The following is a 16,374-nucleotide window of genomic DNA, read 5'->3' as shown; positions in this document are numbered from 1 at the left end:
GGACAGGGAAGTCCTAAACAGAACTACATGTTGATGGGTTTGACACAGCGGGAAGAATGGATTGTATGCTGGAGAGCTGGCAGGGAAGGTGCTCTCTTGAACCTCTCTGACAAGATCCTCTTCTGTTTATTTTGGGCTAGAAGTTCTGGGGGCCTGGATGTGGGAGGAAAGAGTAAGGTGAAATGAAGGAAAAAGTCTTCTCAAGAAACATAAAGCCGTGAGTGTGTGTGTGTGTGTGTGTAAAATATGTTGATCTTATGTAACTTCAAGTTAAGTACTTTTTCATCCTTTTTACCATTTTCTTTGACTAGGTCAGAAAGGCCAAGTTGAAGAAAGAAAAATTACTCCCAGGCTTTTGTAGTTAATAGAAGTATTTCTATCTTATTTCGAGGGGACTAGAATTTTAATACGTAGGTGGCAGAGAAAACTGACCAGATGAAGGTGGTTCACAGTAAAATGCAACGAGTTTTATTTTTTCCTCTTATGATCAGAAACACATAAATATTCAAAACAAAATTGTGTGTGAAAGGAGGGCGTACAAGAATAATTAAGAAAGAACAGAATACATAACAGATTGTCCTTACCTAGTTCCAATTATCTCAAGATTGTCAGGCTCTTTAGAACTTGTAGTGTTTATATCACACCCCAATCTGGTTGCAGAGTGGCCCTGCCCTAAGCTATCAGGTGATGAATCTGAAGGATTGAGGTCAGATGCGTTGGATAGGAAGGCAAGATAGACTGTCATTAGGAAGAAAATACATAACTACAAACTCCCAAGTGCACCGTAACCTCACATTTGAGCTAGAAGGTTATTATCCATCTGGCTGTGTGCTCTGGGAATGAACTGAGAAGGGCAGATTCATTTCCCCAAACAATTAAGTGAGCACCAACAAAGGGGCAGGGCACTAATATTCTACCAAAGGGAAAAAAAGGTGGTGGTGGGGGGGGGGGGTCTCTTGAGCATATGGATTATTTCTAACCTGGACAGGTGCTTTGATAATAATACATCAGTTTGAAGTAGGGGGCAGATGGTAAGGATGGGCATCATTATTTCAAAATCCGAATGGCAAATAAAGTCTTATTTTAGTCAGTGTAGGCTGCTATGACAACATACCAGAGATTGGGGAGCTGAAACAATAAACATTCATTTCTCACAGTCTTAGAGACTGGAAGTCCACGATCAAGGTGTCAGTATGGTCATGTTCTGGTGAAGACTTTCTTCTTGGTTTACAGTCACGTCCTCACTGTATATCCTCACCTGGCAGACAAAGAGCAAGAGGTCTGGTCTCTTACTCTAAGGACACTAATTCCATTTATGAGGGCTCCATCCTCATGACCTAATTATACCTCACAGGTCTCATCTCTAAATACAATCACCTTGGGGATTCGAGTTTCAACATATGAATTTGGGGGGACACAGACATTCAATCCACAGTAAGTCTTCACTGACTAAGGCACCTGATAAGGTGTGTATCCTGCCAACCTTCTATATGGAAATCTGTAGTCCCCTTCAGGGACTCTTTTCGGTCCCTGACTTCATTCATGAGTATTGACTATTTATTGACTGTCTCTCCCTCCCCTGCGTTGGGGAGGGCACTATTTAAAGATGCATATGAGAGAATTCGGATCCTTTATGCACTTTAATTCGGGGAAAGGGCGTACTTACCCAAGAAAAGATTTCCGTTCTCTCTCCCTTTCCTCCTCTTGCTTCCTTCTCCTCCTCCAACCTCATCTTCACCTTTTTCCTTTGAAGCTATCAAGGATTATAAGATGCATTTAGGTTAAACATCCAGATTTATCATTTCTCATCTAGTTAACATAGATTGGTTAGAAGGTGTGCTCTTTTATCCTTCTCGGCCATCTCCAATTAACACAACCTATGGTACCACATTGACAAACCCAGCACGATGAGAAATACCTGGGACTTACTCCTGACTTGTAGTGACCTCAGCCAAGACTCAGAATTGCTTCTGGGCTCTGTGCTTATTTCCATCTCTTCCTAGGAGCCAGTTATTTGGCAAGAATGTAATTGCAAGCAAGCGGCTGGAAGGAAAAACATTTTGGAAGGACTAGGCATATACAAAAACCTGAAAAAAGCAGGTAGATGAGGGGAAATCTAGTTGCTATATTGGTCTGGAGATATGTGTAAGCAAATATCTAGACTTTTTATTACTCATATTGTCTTAATTACTGGACAATGAAAACTACTTCTTTCTTAGAGGGAACACGAGCTGGGGGCACATTCTTCATCTAACAACAGAGTTCCTTCCGGTGAGTATGGAGGTGAGGTGCCTGCCCTTCATCTTTCTTGGCACTGGAAGGCACACCTGATAATTACTTTAGAGTTTGTTTCTGAGAATATAGGCCCTGATCAGTATGTTTTCAAGCATCAAGAAAAACGAAGAGAAACTAATATTTATTGAACTTTCATATCCAGACTCTGTGCAAGGTTTTTTTTCACATAAGTTATCCTATCTTCATAATAATACCCCCAAAATACACATTTTTGCTTCTATGTAGGTCAAAAATAGTAGGCCGCTGGCAATTTCACATGCTTCAACCTAATATTATCTTCATTTTTAATGATGAACACACATCAAGACACATTTGCTCTGTTTTCTATCTACTACCCCAGCTTCCTACCGAAGTTCCCCACTTTATAGCATAAAGCAATTGTTCTTAAACTTTAAAGGGCAGGGCTTGTTAGAAAATAGATTGCTGGTCCTCAACCGCAGAGTTTCTGGTGTAGTAGGTCTGAGGTGGGACCAGAGACTTTGAATTTTTTTAATAAGATTTTATTCATTTATTTATTTGAGAGAGAGAGTTGAGAGTGGACATGAGTGGGTGAGGGAAGTAGAAGGGGAGGGAGGGAATATACAGCAGACTTCACACTGAGCGTGGAGCCTGATGCGGGGCTCAATGGGGATCCATCCCCAGACCCAGAAATCATGACCCCAGCCAAAACCAAGAGTCGGATACAATCAACTGAGACACCCAGGCACTGGGAGATTTTGAATTTCTAACAAATACCCAGCTGCTGCTGCTGCTGCTGCTGCTGCTCCTGCTGGTCCAAGATCACACTGGTTCTGGGATCTACTGGTATAGAAGGGTAACATCCTCAAGAATGCACCTTTAAGACTTACTTCTCCCTCCATATTAGGTTCCAAAACAACACTAAAAAAAAATCCATATTTCCTTTAAAAATATTTTCCACACTTGATGTCACTGTCATTTACCCTCAATTTATATTTCATCAATATATAATGCATAAAAGAGAAACTATATCACCTTAATTTTTAAAAGCCACAAAATTTTTCCGTTCATAGAAATAATTCCAGAAAAACTGTTTCATAGGTAAGCATCAAAAGTCTAACATTTGAAGTGGTGGAAATTGAGGGAAGGGTGAAGAATAAATTTGGCGGATAAGTAGGATAATGCAGTGGGGAGATTCACACATCCAGATCGAGGCTGCACTAGAAGTGGTCTCCTCAGGTGCTTCCCCCTACTGAGATTCTGTGAGCCATCCTGAGCCATGAATGATTCTTTTCATTGTAAAGACAAGAAGAGAGATTTAGAGGAGTAAAATAATCTTCCCATGGCTGGTTCATGGAAGTACCGGGTGAGGGAGTGTTAAAAGATAAACTGAGGCATATTACACATTTTAAGAGTTTATTTGAGAAAAGATGGATTCCAATCTGGCAGTGACACACTGGAAGTGGTTAGGAGCACACTGCCAACAGGAGCAAAGAGAAAGATTTTTTTTTTAAGATTTTATTTATTCAAGAGAGACACAGAGAGGGGCAGAGACATAGGCAGAGGGAGAAGCAGGCTTCTTGCGGGAAGCCCAATGCGGGACTTGATCCCAGGACCTCACGACCTGAGCCAAAGGCAGATCCTCAGCCGCTCAGCCACTAGGTGACCTGAGAAAGATTTTTATAGAGAAAGTATGGAAAGGAAAGAAAGGAAATTAGAGGAAGAAAGGAAATGATTTGATTGGTTGGAGCTTAAATCCTCATTGGCTGTTTGCGATTGGTTTCCCTTAGATTTTGATTTCATAACCTTGAGGTGTTTATAAGCTTAGATTTTGGTTTGCTTAAATAGGCCACCGTGGCTTGAGAGCCATGTCAGCCTAATGGCCTCCTTGTTTAATTAATTTAACGGGGGTCAGGGCAAACCTCAGAGTGGTGCCAGAGGGGGAACAGAGCATAGGAGACGGGGACACATTATATATTTTGTTCTAGGATAGAGGAGGAAACCTTATTCTTCTAATTTCCTCTCACTTTCATCTATACTGAAACATACATTAGGAGCAAATAGAAAATACTACATTAATCTTGATCCACCAAAAATCTTGGCGTGAACAATCCAGGTAGCCATCAGGTGCTCTGGTTATTTGCTACTAAACACTTGGGTAATTCAGAGATGCTACTAGTTTTATTCAAACAAAAGAGCATCCTCCTCACCGTATGTTCTTCTAGGCTTTCCCAAGGACTTGAGAAGTCTGTTTTTCTTTGTTTCCTGTGTCCTTGTGTTTATCTCTCCTCTTTCTTTATCTCGCCTACTTGCTTTGTTCCTGCCATTATCACACAAGCTTCTTTTTTTACCTGATTTGCTTTAATCCACCCAGCTCCTTTCTCTGTGTGTTTTCCATTTCAATGAATGAGAAATGCTTTCTTCATTTATCAGGACTTTCCCTGAAGGCTTTAGTGGGCTTTGCCCTAAATGAGAAGTGGTGGTAACTGGTTTTGCTTATCCTGAAGAACTCCTTGGAAATGGCAAAGAGATATCAATACTATTTAACATTTATAAAGGACAAAGCAGCTGGAGAAATCTATTAGTGGGCAATTACTTTTTTTTTTTTTTTTTTTTAAAGTTAGAGTAGCTCAAAGATTCTTCCCTGGAAGAATTGTCCCATATAGCCTGGACAAGCAACCTTCCTTCCATGAACTTTGGCTTCTTTGCCTATGAAAAGGTGACGATTATATATCCTTACCAAGTTGCTAGGAGGACAGAATGAAAAAGTATGCTTCAGCTGTCTGTTATTATGTGTTTCTAAGCCACCCAGTTCATTCGCTGACTCACTTAAGGATGTGCCTTAGTCACGGTAAGTGGAATAGTGAACAACACTGGTCTCTGACCTCATGGAACTTACAGAAAAGATAGGCCAAAACAAATAATTGTGGAAACAATACACTGTAATAGGGACAACAAAGGAAAATAGACTGCGCAACAAATTTACTAAAGGAAAAGTATATTGTGTCATGATAGTGTATGATGGGGGATCTGACCTAGCCTCCAGGAGTGGGTGATCAAGCATGGCTTCTCCACTGAAGAGACAGTTAAACAGGTCCAAAAGATGAACGTGGGATTGACTACCCATCCTGGAAGGAGCTCTCCACCCTTGCCCACATGATAAAACCTGATTGGATGACAGGCATATGAAGGGTTAATCAGATTAAAATAGCCCGTCAACAGACCCTAAAACCCCCTAGTCTTAGAAAGGCTGGTAACAACCCTTTCAGGGCCCCTCTCTCTTCAGGAGCTTTGTCCTCTATTATTCAATACATTTTACTATCATTCAATATACTTTGCTTTGCTGCCCACAACTCCTCATCTGGTCTCCTTCTTCATTCTTTGAAGAAGCGTTATAAGAACCATGGGCACTGAAAGAAAAGGAAATCTTGCAACAATGTTGAGGATTTTGTCCTTTCTCCCAAAAGTACTTGAAAGACTTTAAGCTGGGAAATGATATAGTTGGTCCTCAACACGGTTTTGAACTGCTCAGGTCCACTTATTCACAGAATTTTTTCAATAAATACAGTACAGCAAATGTATCTTTTCTCCCTTAGGATTTTCTTAATAACATTTTATTTTCTCTAGCTTACTTTGTTCTAAGAATACAGTATATAATACACATAACTTACAAAATATGTGTGAACTGACAGTTATTTGTAAGGTCAACAGGAAGCTCTTAGTAGTTAAGTTTGGGGGAGTCGAAGGTAATTTGCAGATTTTCAACAGCATGATGGTTGGTGCCCATATCCCTGACATTGTTCAAGGGTCAATCGTAGTTAGATTTTCCTTTTGAAACTGTTAAGCTAGTATAGATTGGAGAAATGAAAGAATGGAAGAGAGCTATCTGTTAGGAGGCTCCCAGAATTGTGTAGATAAGATACAGTGGCTTAGATTTCAGAGCTGAGGAAGAGTGAGAAGGAAACTTTAGAATACTTCACAGATTGAATGGTGGTGTTTTGCGAATCATTGAATAGGTATACGATGTGAAGATGGGAATGATTAATGTGATTTCCAGGTTTCTGTTTAGAGTACCTGGTCATGGTGGTACCATTTACTCTTAGAAGGAACACACTTGAAGAGAAAGCTCACTTGTTCTGGCTTGGATATATTAACTTTGAGATGCCTTTAATGCATCCACATAAATGTGTTTGATGAGTAAACAGTTCAATATATGGGTCTGAGCTGGACAAAGAATTTGGGAATTGATGTTTTTTAGAAGAAATTTAAAACATGAGAGTGAACGAGCTATCTGGGAGAGAAGTACCAAGCAAACCAACTAGACCGCAGTGGTAGTGTTTCTAGACCAGTTTAACATGTATGGGGGTAGGGGTGAACCTGCGGGTTATGTGAGTGGCCAGGATGGAGGGGTGAATGTTTCTGTGTTTGCAGGAGTCATTTTTGCTTTAAAGCTATCATTTCCAGGCTCACTAGAATCCTTTGAGTACCCTCGTTAGGGTGGGATTCCAAAACTCAGCCTTGAAGCAGTTAGTTTTCAAATAAACTGGGGAGGGGGAAATATAATCCTTTCATATCCCCCTTCTCCATCACTATATATAACCACAGAGACATTTGCGCATCTTAACATTCACTTTTATAGTAAATTTCACATTCTACTTAAAAACAGGAAAAAGGTATAGTTAAATGTAAGCAATAATTGCTGTTTAGATGTAGAAAATTAAATAATTTTTGTTTTGTTGATTGCAAGTGAAAAAAAGTTTGGGTTAGATAACCATCCAGGTTTGATGCCCACCAAAAAACATTTGTGTATTGAGTGGAGAACTCTGATACCTCATATGTATTTCATTATATCTTCCTGCTTTTTGCATTACTATCTTGCCTGTGACTTGAGATAATAAAGGACAATAATAAATATAATAGCCTGCCAGTCTACTTACCTACCTGTCCAACCAACCAAGACAATATAATGCATTTAATAACATGAACCCTGCTGGGACTAGTCTATCTGGGTTCAAAGCTCAGCTCTGCCCTTTGTTGGATGTGTATGATTGGGAAGTTCATTTAATCTTCCCATGCCTCAGTTTCCACATTTATAAAATGGATGTCACAGTAATTTCTATTGCATAGGAATCCGTGAGGATAAAATGAGTTAATATATATAAACTACTTATGATGAAGCTTCAATTATACTGAAAGCTTTTTATATTATTAGTATGTACAATGACTCTGGCATAGGCCACATGGGTTGCCCTCAAGGAGTTTATAGTCTAGTAGGGAGCTGAGACAAGGAGATAATAGAATGAGGACGGGACAAGCCTGATGAAGGCACAAAGGAGGGGAAGCAAAGGGATTCAAGTCTCATCTGATTTGAGCCCTGAGGGATGAAAGGATTGCAGCATGGATTTGGGGGGCAAATCGTTTCTGAATTCCATAAAAACTTTTGGCATAAAACTCATTCACAATCACAAAAACATATTTCCTGTACTTTGCAATTTTCAAAGTGATTATGCATACCTTAATTTATTTGAATCTTTTATAAGGCTTATGATATCAATTTTTGGAACGCTTTTTTTGAGTCAGTTGTGAGGGAAAGAGTCTCGTAAAAATAAGACATATTTCATAAGATCAAAGAGTAAAGTGTAGTGACTTTTTGGGTCACAATTTTATATAAGCAGAAATTGAAGTTTGGAGGAATTAAAAGACTTTCCCAAAGGCAAATAGCTGGTGCCACAAAAACGGTATGAACTCTGGCCCCTGGATTACGTATAGGTTTTGGTACATTCATCACATATACAATGGTCCTGAAACCAGATGAAGCCATCCACTAATAAGTACAGAATATCTGAGTTCTTTTCCTCAAAATAACATTAGAAAATTGCATACTTTGAAAAAAAAAAAGAAAAGAAAATTGCATGCTTTGGTTTTAGAAACCCCAACATACCAAGATTATATATAAAAAGAATAAACAGGGCTTTCTGAATGTGTTTTCTCTGGCTCTGCAATGCCACAATACATCACCCACATCCTGGTAAACGAATCTTTCTGAGCCTCCTTAGCCAGAGAGCTTCCTGGGTGAGGATGCCAAGGCCTTTCCCAGAAACACAAAGAGAAGAGGTTGGACTATGTCCACCCTGTGGCACAGGTGTCCAAAATCACTATTTAGGGATTGGGGCCAAAGACAATTGTCCAAAGCCAAAGGTGAGCACAGGTGGCAGGCAGTTGGGACAGGCTGGCGTTAGTCACAGGTGTAGTTTGGGCATCAGGAAAACCAGAAATCAACTTCAGGGAGAGAAATTAGCCCAAAGTCAGAGTCAGAGTCGAATTAAGTCCAGAGGGAGTAGGAAAATAAAAGGTGGGTGAGGGACCAGGCCGGGCAGTGCAGGACAGATCTGTAATCAGGGACATTCCATCCGAGTAGGCTTCCTGTTCTTGCCTCTGAGGCTTTCTTCAGCAGTGATTTGGTGGCAACGGGTCACAGCTGGTCTAGACTGTGCCTATGAGAACCGGCGGTGTGGCCCCGAGCTGCGATGGTGAGGGGGGCTAGCAGAGGGGCAGCTGGGCACCCAGGGAGTCAATGGCAGATGTAGAGATGGGAGCAGAGCCCCTCCAGCCCCATGAGGCCGGCCTCAGAAGGATGCATATACTGCTGAAGATTTGTCCTTGGCTAAAGCATCATGTTCTACTTCAAAAGAAAAGCCTTTAAAAAATATTTATTTTCCTAAAAGTTTCATGGTAGATGAAAACGAAATGGCTTTTAGGGAGGTGGTGGGGAATGAAGCAAAACAAACATCCTTTTCAGTGAGCCAGAAACATACATCACAGTGTCTTTGACAAGTGTATAGGTCTGAAAATAAAAGCTTTTGAAAAACCCGGATATTTGGATTTCTAGACACTCCCCCAAATGGAAACCAGTTTGAGATGTTGGAAGAAAAATAAATTTGAGTTTGTTGCCCCAAATTAGGAAAGCTCCAAGGATGGTGGAGACCCCCATATGGTGCTTAAAATGTGCCAACTGCTCTCGTGGGCACCATATACGTGCTCATTTAATCCTTTTGGTAACCCTACCAGTCCTGGTATATCACTGTATTACTGCTGAGCTGAGAAAGAGAGAGAAATGGAATGATATGCCCAAGGTCACACAGTCGGAAGCTCACAGAATCCTGCAAAAGATAGTAGTGGTTAAATATCATAATTCCATTTGCACTCTTCTTTCTTTGCAATCACGGGTCCAGGAGCATTTTGGGGGATAGCAACTCCCAATTTGTGTTTCCATGTAACTAAGGGGCTGTGTATTTCTATCCAGTAGTTAGCCCAAAATATGGGCATACTTCATGGCTAAAACCATCAATACTGTGGTGAGCAGTGAAATGTGTAAAACCTAAAAAAAAAAAGAAAGAAATGTCTAAAACTTCTCAGGCTTCAGTGTCATAAATGCAGGCATGTAAGTGGCAGATAGAATCAGCACTGCTATTATTTTGCACCATAGTTTCTTCCCACACCATTACTGGGTTAGAGTCCGGGGTTAAGAGGAGGGGCTAGAGTCAGAAGGCTGGAGTTAACTCCTAGCCAACTCTACTTTTTAATGCAATTTGGAAAGTTATTCATCCTACACAGGATTTCTACTTCCTTTACTTCACCCCTACCTTCCAGGCTTGTTGGGGAACTTAAGTATGATGCATGCTAAATGCTTTGCACGAGCCCTAGCACTTAGCACATGCTCAACACCTGCTAGTTTTTACAGTGGATTTTGTTCCTCTGAAGATGAAACCAGAGTCAATCAGAGGGAAAGGATCTTTAAACTTTTCTATATCTCTGGTTCTTCCCTGTCCCTCTTTTAAAAAGTTGCAGCCAGCACGTAGACACTGTTAGGATGGGAAAGGCCAATGTAACTTTTCTCTCTTGCTTTGCTCATTTGAAAAAATGAACAGTTTCTTACTGGATTAATGAGATGCTGACCTCGGGGAGGAGGAGAGATGAATAGAAGGGACAGGAAGCAGTGTGGTGATTCATGCAATTGAGATAAGACATTTGTGGGGGAGCTAACTAGGAAGAGTAAAGAAGTCATGACAATAAGGACTTGCTTTTGAAGCTTAGAGGTGGTGTTCACATGGAATGATTCACATTGGATGGAATGGTTCACATTGGATGATTTCATTGGGTGATAATATCTACATTATCATGATGTATTTTTGGGAACTACACTTCCTGAACAGGGTTTAATAGGCACTCATTTTACACTGAATTCATTATGTCACACTTATTTTAAGATGTTCATGAATTCTTGACAGGTAATTAATTTTGTGGGATATTCTTAATTGGCATATTTCCTTCGTCTTTCCTACCAGTACTGGCAATATCAGGAAAATAGAAAAAATATATTAAGACATTTTCTAGAAAATGCTATGTAAAAACAAAACAAACACTTACTTATACAGCAGTAATATCCCATTAGAAAATAAAATAGAGGGAAACAAGATCTCATTTAAAAATTCAAATAATATAAAAAGACTCCATAAGACTTTTGTGGAGAAAACTGCAAACCTTTACGAAGAATATAAAAAAAAGATCCAAATTAATGGAAGGATTGATTGACCATTGAAGGATTAAGAAATAGTATTTTAAAATGTCAATTCTCCTCCAAATAATTTACAAATTCAATGCAATCCTGATCAAAATATAAAAAGGATTTTTAAATGGAATTTAACAGGATGATTCTAAAAGTTTTATGAGGGTAAATGTGCAAGAATAGCTAAGGCAATTTTGAAAAGGAATTACAGAGTGATGTCTTGCCAACAGCACTTGCTAGAAAATAAAGTTCTATTAATTGAAACAATGTGTTGTTGCTGCAGGAATAGATAAGCAGATCGCAATGACACAGAATAGAAATTAGAAATATATATCATCTTACAAACAATTTTGGTTTATTATGGTTCTGGTGTGTAGACCAAAGTGGAAAGAATCGGTTATTCAATAAATTTGCTCTCCATTTGGAAAAAAAAATTAGATTTCTATCTCATACCATAAACTCAAGTGGATTAGAAACATGAACACTCAACCTATGTAACACAAAAACGTCTTTAGCATGGGAAGGACAGTCATAAGCGAGAGATAAAAGCAAAAAACCAAATGAGGAAATAATGTTAAATTTCATTAATCACAATTTATAAACCCCTATACAACAAAGCTCAATAAAAAGGTTAGAAAACAACTAGTAGATTGGAAGAAAACATTTGCAACACACGTTGTAGCAGTCTGGGGACACATAGTAGAAATATAAACTAGTAAGAAAAATAAATGAAAAAAAAAGAAAAGAAAAAAGAAAAAGAAATGATAGAAAAAAGGGAGGGGGGAAAAGTTATGACCTTGCTAGTGATCCAGGGAATAAAAATTAAGATAATAGACCAGGTTGGACATCAACTTGAATAACATCAACTTGAATATCAACGAAATAATTTTAAAAATTGATGAAATTAAATACTGGTAAGGAAGTATTACAAAATACTCTCATTAACTATTGATTAGAGTGATAATTATTAGTACAGTTGATAAGGAAGGTAATTTGTTCGTATCTGTTAAAGCTCAGCATGCGCAGTCCCCGTGACACCCAAATTTTACCTCTCATTGTCTTATCGTGGAGAAGCATTTGCACATGCACAGAAGGAACATATAAGAATGATCACTGTTGTACTCTTTATAACAGTGAAAAATTTTGAAACAACCTAAATTTCCACTGAAGTAGAAATGTTGAAACGAACTATGGTATTTTTATACTATGGAATTCTAAAGAATTAAAAGGGATGAGTTAGTGATATTTGCAACAACATGTTCAGATCTCTAAGCCCTTTTGTTGAGTGAATGACTCAAGTTGCTGAATGATGTGTAGAGAGATTTCCTTTATTAAAAGCCATTACTGAAATGCCATTGTAAATGCCATTTATTAAAAACAAAAGAAAACACTTGGCATTGTCAGTCCTTTTAATTTTAGCATTCTTAGTGGTAATGTTGCCTCATTGTGGTTTAATTTGCATTAAACTGAGGATGATGAACACCTATTTATTGGCCATTGGGATATCTTCTTTTATGAAGAGTCACTCAGGTCATTTGCCCATTCTTAGTCGGGTTGTCTTTTTTTTTTTTTTTTTTTTTTTGGTAGAAATCTTTGATCATAGAATTGATTCGTAGTTCTCTCTCCAGAAACTCTTTTGTCAATTACTTGTAATTATAGAATCTTCCCTCAATCTATGACGACTATTCACTCTAAATATTAACAAGAATGCAAATTAACTGGAACTCTAATGTGTTGCTAGTAGGGTTGTAAAATGGTACAGAACTTTGAAAACTGTTTTGGCAATGTTCATAAAGCAAAACATGTAGGTCTTATGATCCAGCAGTTCTACTCATGGATGTATGAGTGGAACACAAATGAGATCTAATACCCACTGAAAGACACATACAAGAACATTTATGATGCTTCAAATGCTCCAAATTGGAATCAACTTAAATGTCCATTAACAGTAATAGAATGGATAATAGAATGTGGTGTATTTGTACAATGAAATATTAAATAGCAATGACAAAGAACAAACCAGTACCATATACAAGGTATGGATGGTCTCATGGCTATATTAAACCAAAGAAAATAAACACAAAAATGATGATTCCATTTATATGAATTTCAAAACCAGGTCACACTAATTTATGATAATAAAAGTTTGGTTAGTGATTTCTTTTAAGGTATTATTGGTAGTGAGGGGATAAGGGGACATTTTGGAGATCTAGAAATATCTTCATATGGGCATATGCATACATATATATGTAAAAATCTGTTAAGGTGTGTGCTAAAGATTTATGTGATGTGTTTTATGTAATTAAATGTCATAAACAAGTATTTAACCTTTTAGAAAGCCCCGTGAAATACTATTATTATCCATGTTATACAGGTGGGGAAACCGAGACAGAGGTTGGGTAACATCCCAAGGTCACTCAGCTGTTATTGGAGGTAGGATTCAAACCCAGACAGTCTAACTAGAAAGCAGTGTGGTGTGTTCATTATCGACTGCCACAACAGTCCTGCATTAACAACCACACAGCCCCAGTGGCTTACAACAAGAAGCCTTTGTTTAACTCACAAGTTTACAGGGCTCAGCTGATCTAGGCTGGACTCCCTCATGCTGGGGAATTGGTTGGCTTTAGCTGATTTGCGACGGCCTCAGTGGGGCCCACTGAGATGGTACTGCTCCTACTTAGCACACACGGTCTCAGGCCATGATAAAAGAGTTAGAGCAGTGAAACCCAATTGGGAAAGTGCTTTTCAAGTCTGTTTGTGGCATTTCCTTGGCCAAATACAAAACACATGTGTCTGAGAGCAGAGTGAGAATAGGCAGGAACTGTAGAGGTACATGGCAGGGACATAGACCTAGGGATGGGTAAGGAATTGATTAATAATTAATCAAAAATTATTACCATAATTAATTTACCACAGGCATGAATTAATCACAATTTGGAGTTTGGGAGACTTTGGTCCAGTGTTCAGCCAACACTTACTATTATGTGATTTTTATAACAATTACTATCTTTTTGATTCATGATTTCTTCCTCTGTAAAGTAAATGTCAAAACTGTAACAACAATAATACTTACAACATGAGATAGTTGTTGAGGATCAATTGATTATATAAAGTAGCTCCTTGTGCCTGACCCAGAATAGATGCTCAGTAAATGCTAGTTATTTTTGGAAAGATTGTGTCTCACTCAAGTGAATGCAGCTGGAACATGCCCAAGTGTCTGGAATAGGACCATAGCATGGTGGGATCTTTGGTGTGTCTCTTTTGCTCTCCGTGAGAGTTTACAGGCAGACCTACTCCTAGACTCTGATGTTATACACCTAATAGTGCAGTCCAGGTAATTAAAAGCAGTCTCTTTTCAATTCCTCTGGATGCACATATGATAGGGGGCCCCTAGGCAGTACCCTTCCTCCCCACCTCTGGCCTCTCTTTTTTTTTAATTAAATTAAATTTAATTTATTTTCCTCTGGCCTCTCTTTATGAGTGTTGGCTCTCCTAGTCTTCTAGAAACCTACAGAGGATTTTTCTCTCTTTGGGTTTAAGTCAACTCAGCCTCTCATCTGTGGGTCAGAGAATGAGGTTATTAATAATTGAGGAAATCTCTGGTACCTAGCTCCTTACCACTTTGACCCTGAAGCAAAAGAAATGACTGAAAGATTTTTTGAACCAAAAGATATGTCCCATATCTTTTGCGACCAGTCTATTTTATTGTCCATTTTCTAATGGTCTGAGAATCCATAATCACAAACAGCAGTGATGAGGGGATTCTTTAAGCCCAAGAGTTGGATCTGGCCTTAGGCAAAACCAACCTATGGTAACAGAAATGGGAATTGTGGCTGGAGGATGTTGATTTGGAAAGGACATGAGGGAGATTTCCAGGATGTGGAAGGTTTTAACATATTAATTGTTAGAGTGGTCATGCATGTAAAAATTCACTGAGTTGAATTCTTAAAGTTGTGTATACTTTTTGTATACCGCATGTATAATTTTGTATACTGCATGGAAAATATACTTCAATTATAAAACAAAGCAAGCCAAGCAAAAACCCAAACTCCAAAAGTAACCATAAAATAACATAAAGCAATGAAATAATAAAATAATAACACGTAATGAAAATTATAGAAAGGCCTGGAATAATAAAAATTAAACTCCTGACTAGTTATCTATGGAGGGGATAACTTTTTTTTTTTTTAAAGAAAAAATATTTCTTTGCAATATAAACAAAGTCCCGTTGCTGGTTCGGGATATATATGTATGTATGTGTGTGTGTATACACGTATGTTGGGTCACAAATTTTCCTTCATAAGATCATAAAGCAAAACCGGCCACCCTCCTGGCATACTCTCATTTACACAAATCTGATGCATCTTTCCAGGTTGTTCTTTCTAAAAGTAAAACAGAGAAAGAACCATGTACAGCATGGAAGCTTTTTGTCAATTTCTCGACTGTGGCAAGATTTTAATCCCTGAAAACCGCCCGGTGAGGTAAGACGCAGTGGGGCAGAGCTTCCGTGGCCTCAGGGACCCCGGCCTGACCACTCCCCACTCCCTGGGCCCCTGGGCAGTCCTGGCACCTGGCGGGACGCAGGCTGGAGAAGGAACGAAACTGGAGGAAGCTAACGGAATCCGTGGCTTCGTTCTGTGGATCCTGGGAGGGGGTGGACAGAGCCCCAGACCCCTTTCACTCGTCCATCCTTGCCCCTTCCGCCCCTGCCCTGGGATTGAAACGGGTGCGAGTTTCCTGGTAGTAGAAGGCGTGGGCAAGATGAGCGCAGGGCAAGCGTCCACGGGACAAGCCAGTGGGGCATGGGGGTAATTCTTTTGCAGACTATCAGGTGTCCCCCTGGAGTAAGAAGGAGAATAAAAATGATGCATTTTCCAAATAATGTGACTCCTTTGTGTCTCTTCCCTCTCAGGGTGAAATTGCTAATCAAAGATAAAAGCTATACAAACCTCTGGGCACTCAGCGGAATTGAAGTCCTCAAAAGCACTACTCAAGTCAAATTTACTTCTGTCTAAATTATATTTTGGCTGCTTCCAATGATCACTCTCGACGAGTCGGCTCTAAGTGGTAGCCCTTTCTGTTTTCTGCACCACACCTTTTTTCACTGGACCAGCTGGAGCTAACTAATCTTTTGAGCTAACCATTTTTAAAGGTTTATGGTGGGACCACTGGTCATTCTTATATATTATCTTCAAACTTGAGCACTAGTACGGTCTCTGGCAGCCCTTTTTCTTGTGTTCCATAGGAATGGGCTAGAGAATTCTGTTTTTCTTATTTATTGTGTGCATCTAAAGGTGATGTAAGACTACAGGGTGTAAAGAATACTAAAGAATTTGCACCAGGATACAGAAATGACTGTTTTGTTTTTGCCTTTCCTGGTTTCAGCTAAACAGCCAAGATCAGGATGTTTATGTCTAGTTGTTGGAAAGACATATGCATGTTGAAAGAAATGTGTGTGTGCATGTGTGTGTGTGTGTGTGTGTGTTGAAAGCAATGTGTGTGTGCATGTGTGTGTGTGTGTGTGTGTGTGTGTTGGAAAGGGTTTTTTTTTTTTT

The 16,374-nt window shown here is 39.1% G+C and overlaps 1 protein-coding gene across 2 annotated transcripts in view; it reads left to right on the top strand.

Moving 5' to 3' along the window:
• LOC144282280 (uncharacterized) overlaps positions 1-15,860 on the top strand; it is a 159,240-nt gene extending 143,380 nt beyond the window's left edge. For both annotated transcript variants that reach the window (XR_013350670.1, XR_013350668.1), the window contains 2 exons: positions 15,192-15,300; positions 15,732-15,860. The gene's annotated coding sequence lies outside the window, so the exon portion shown is untranslated. The remainder of the gene's footprint in view (positions 1-15,191; positions 15,301-15,731) is intronic.
• The last annotated feature ends 514 nt before the right edge of the window (positions 15,861-16,374 follow it).

Source organism: Canis aureus, chromosome 13 (assembly GCF_053574225.1).
Source record: "Canis aureus isolate CA01 chromosome 13, VMU_Caureus_v.1.0, whole genome shotgun sequence".
Taxonomy (NCBI): Eukaryota; Metazoa; Chordata; class Mammalia; order Carnivora; family Canidae; genus Canis; species Canis aureus.
This window is presented reverse-complemented; position numbering and strand designations above follow the sequence as displayed.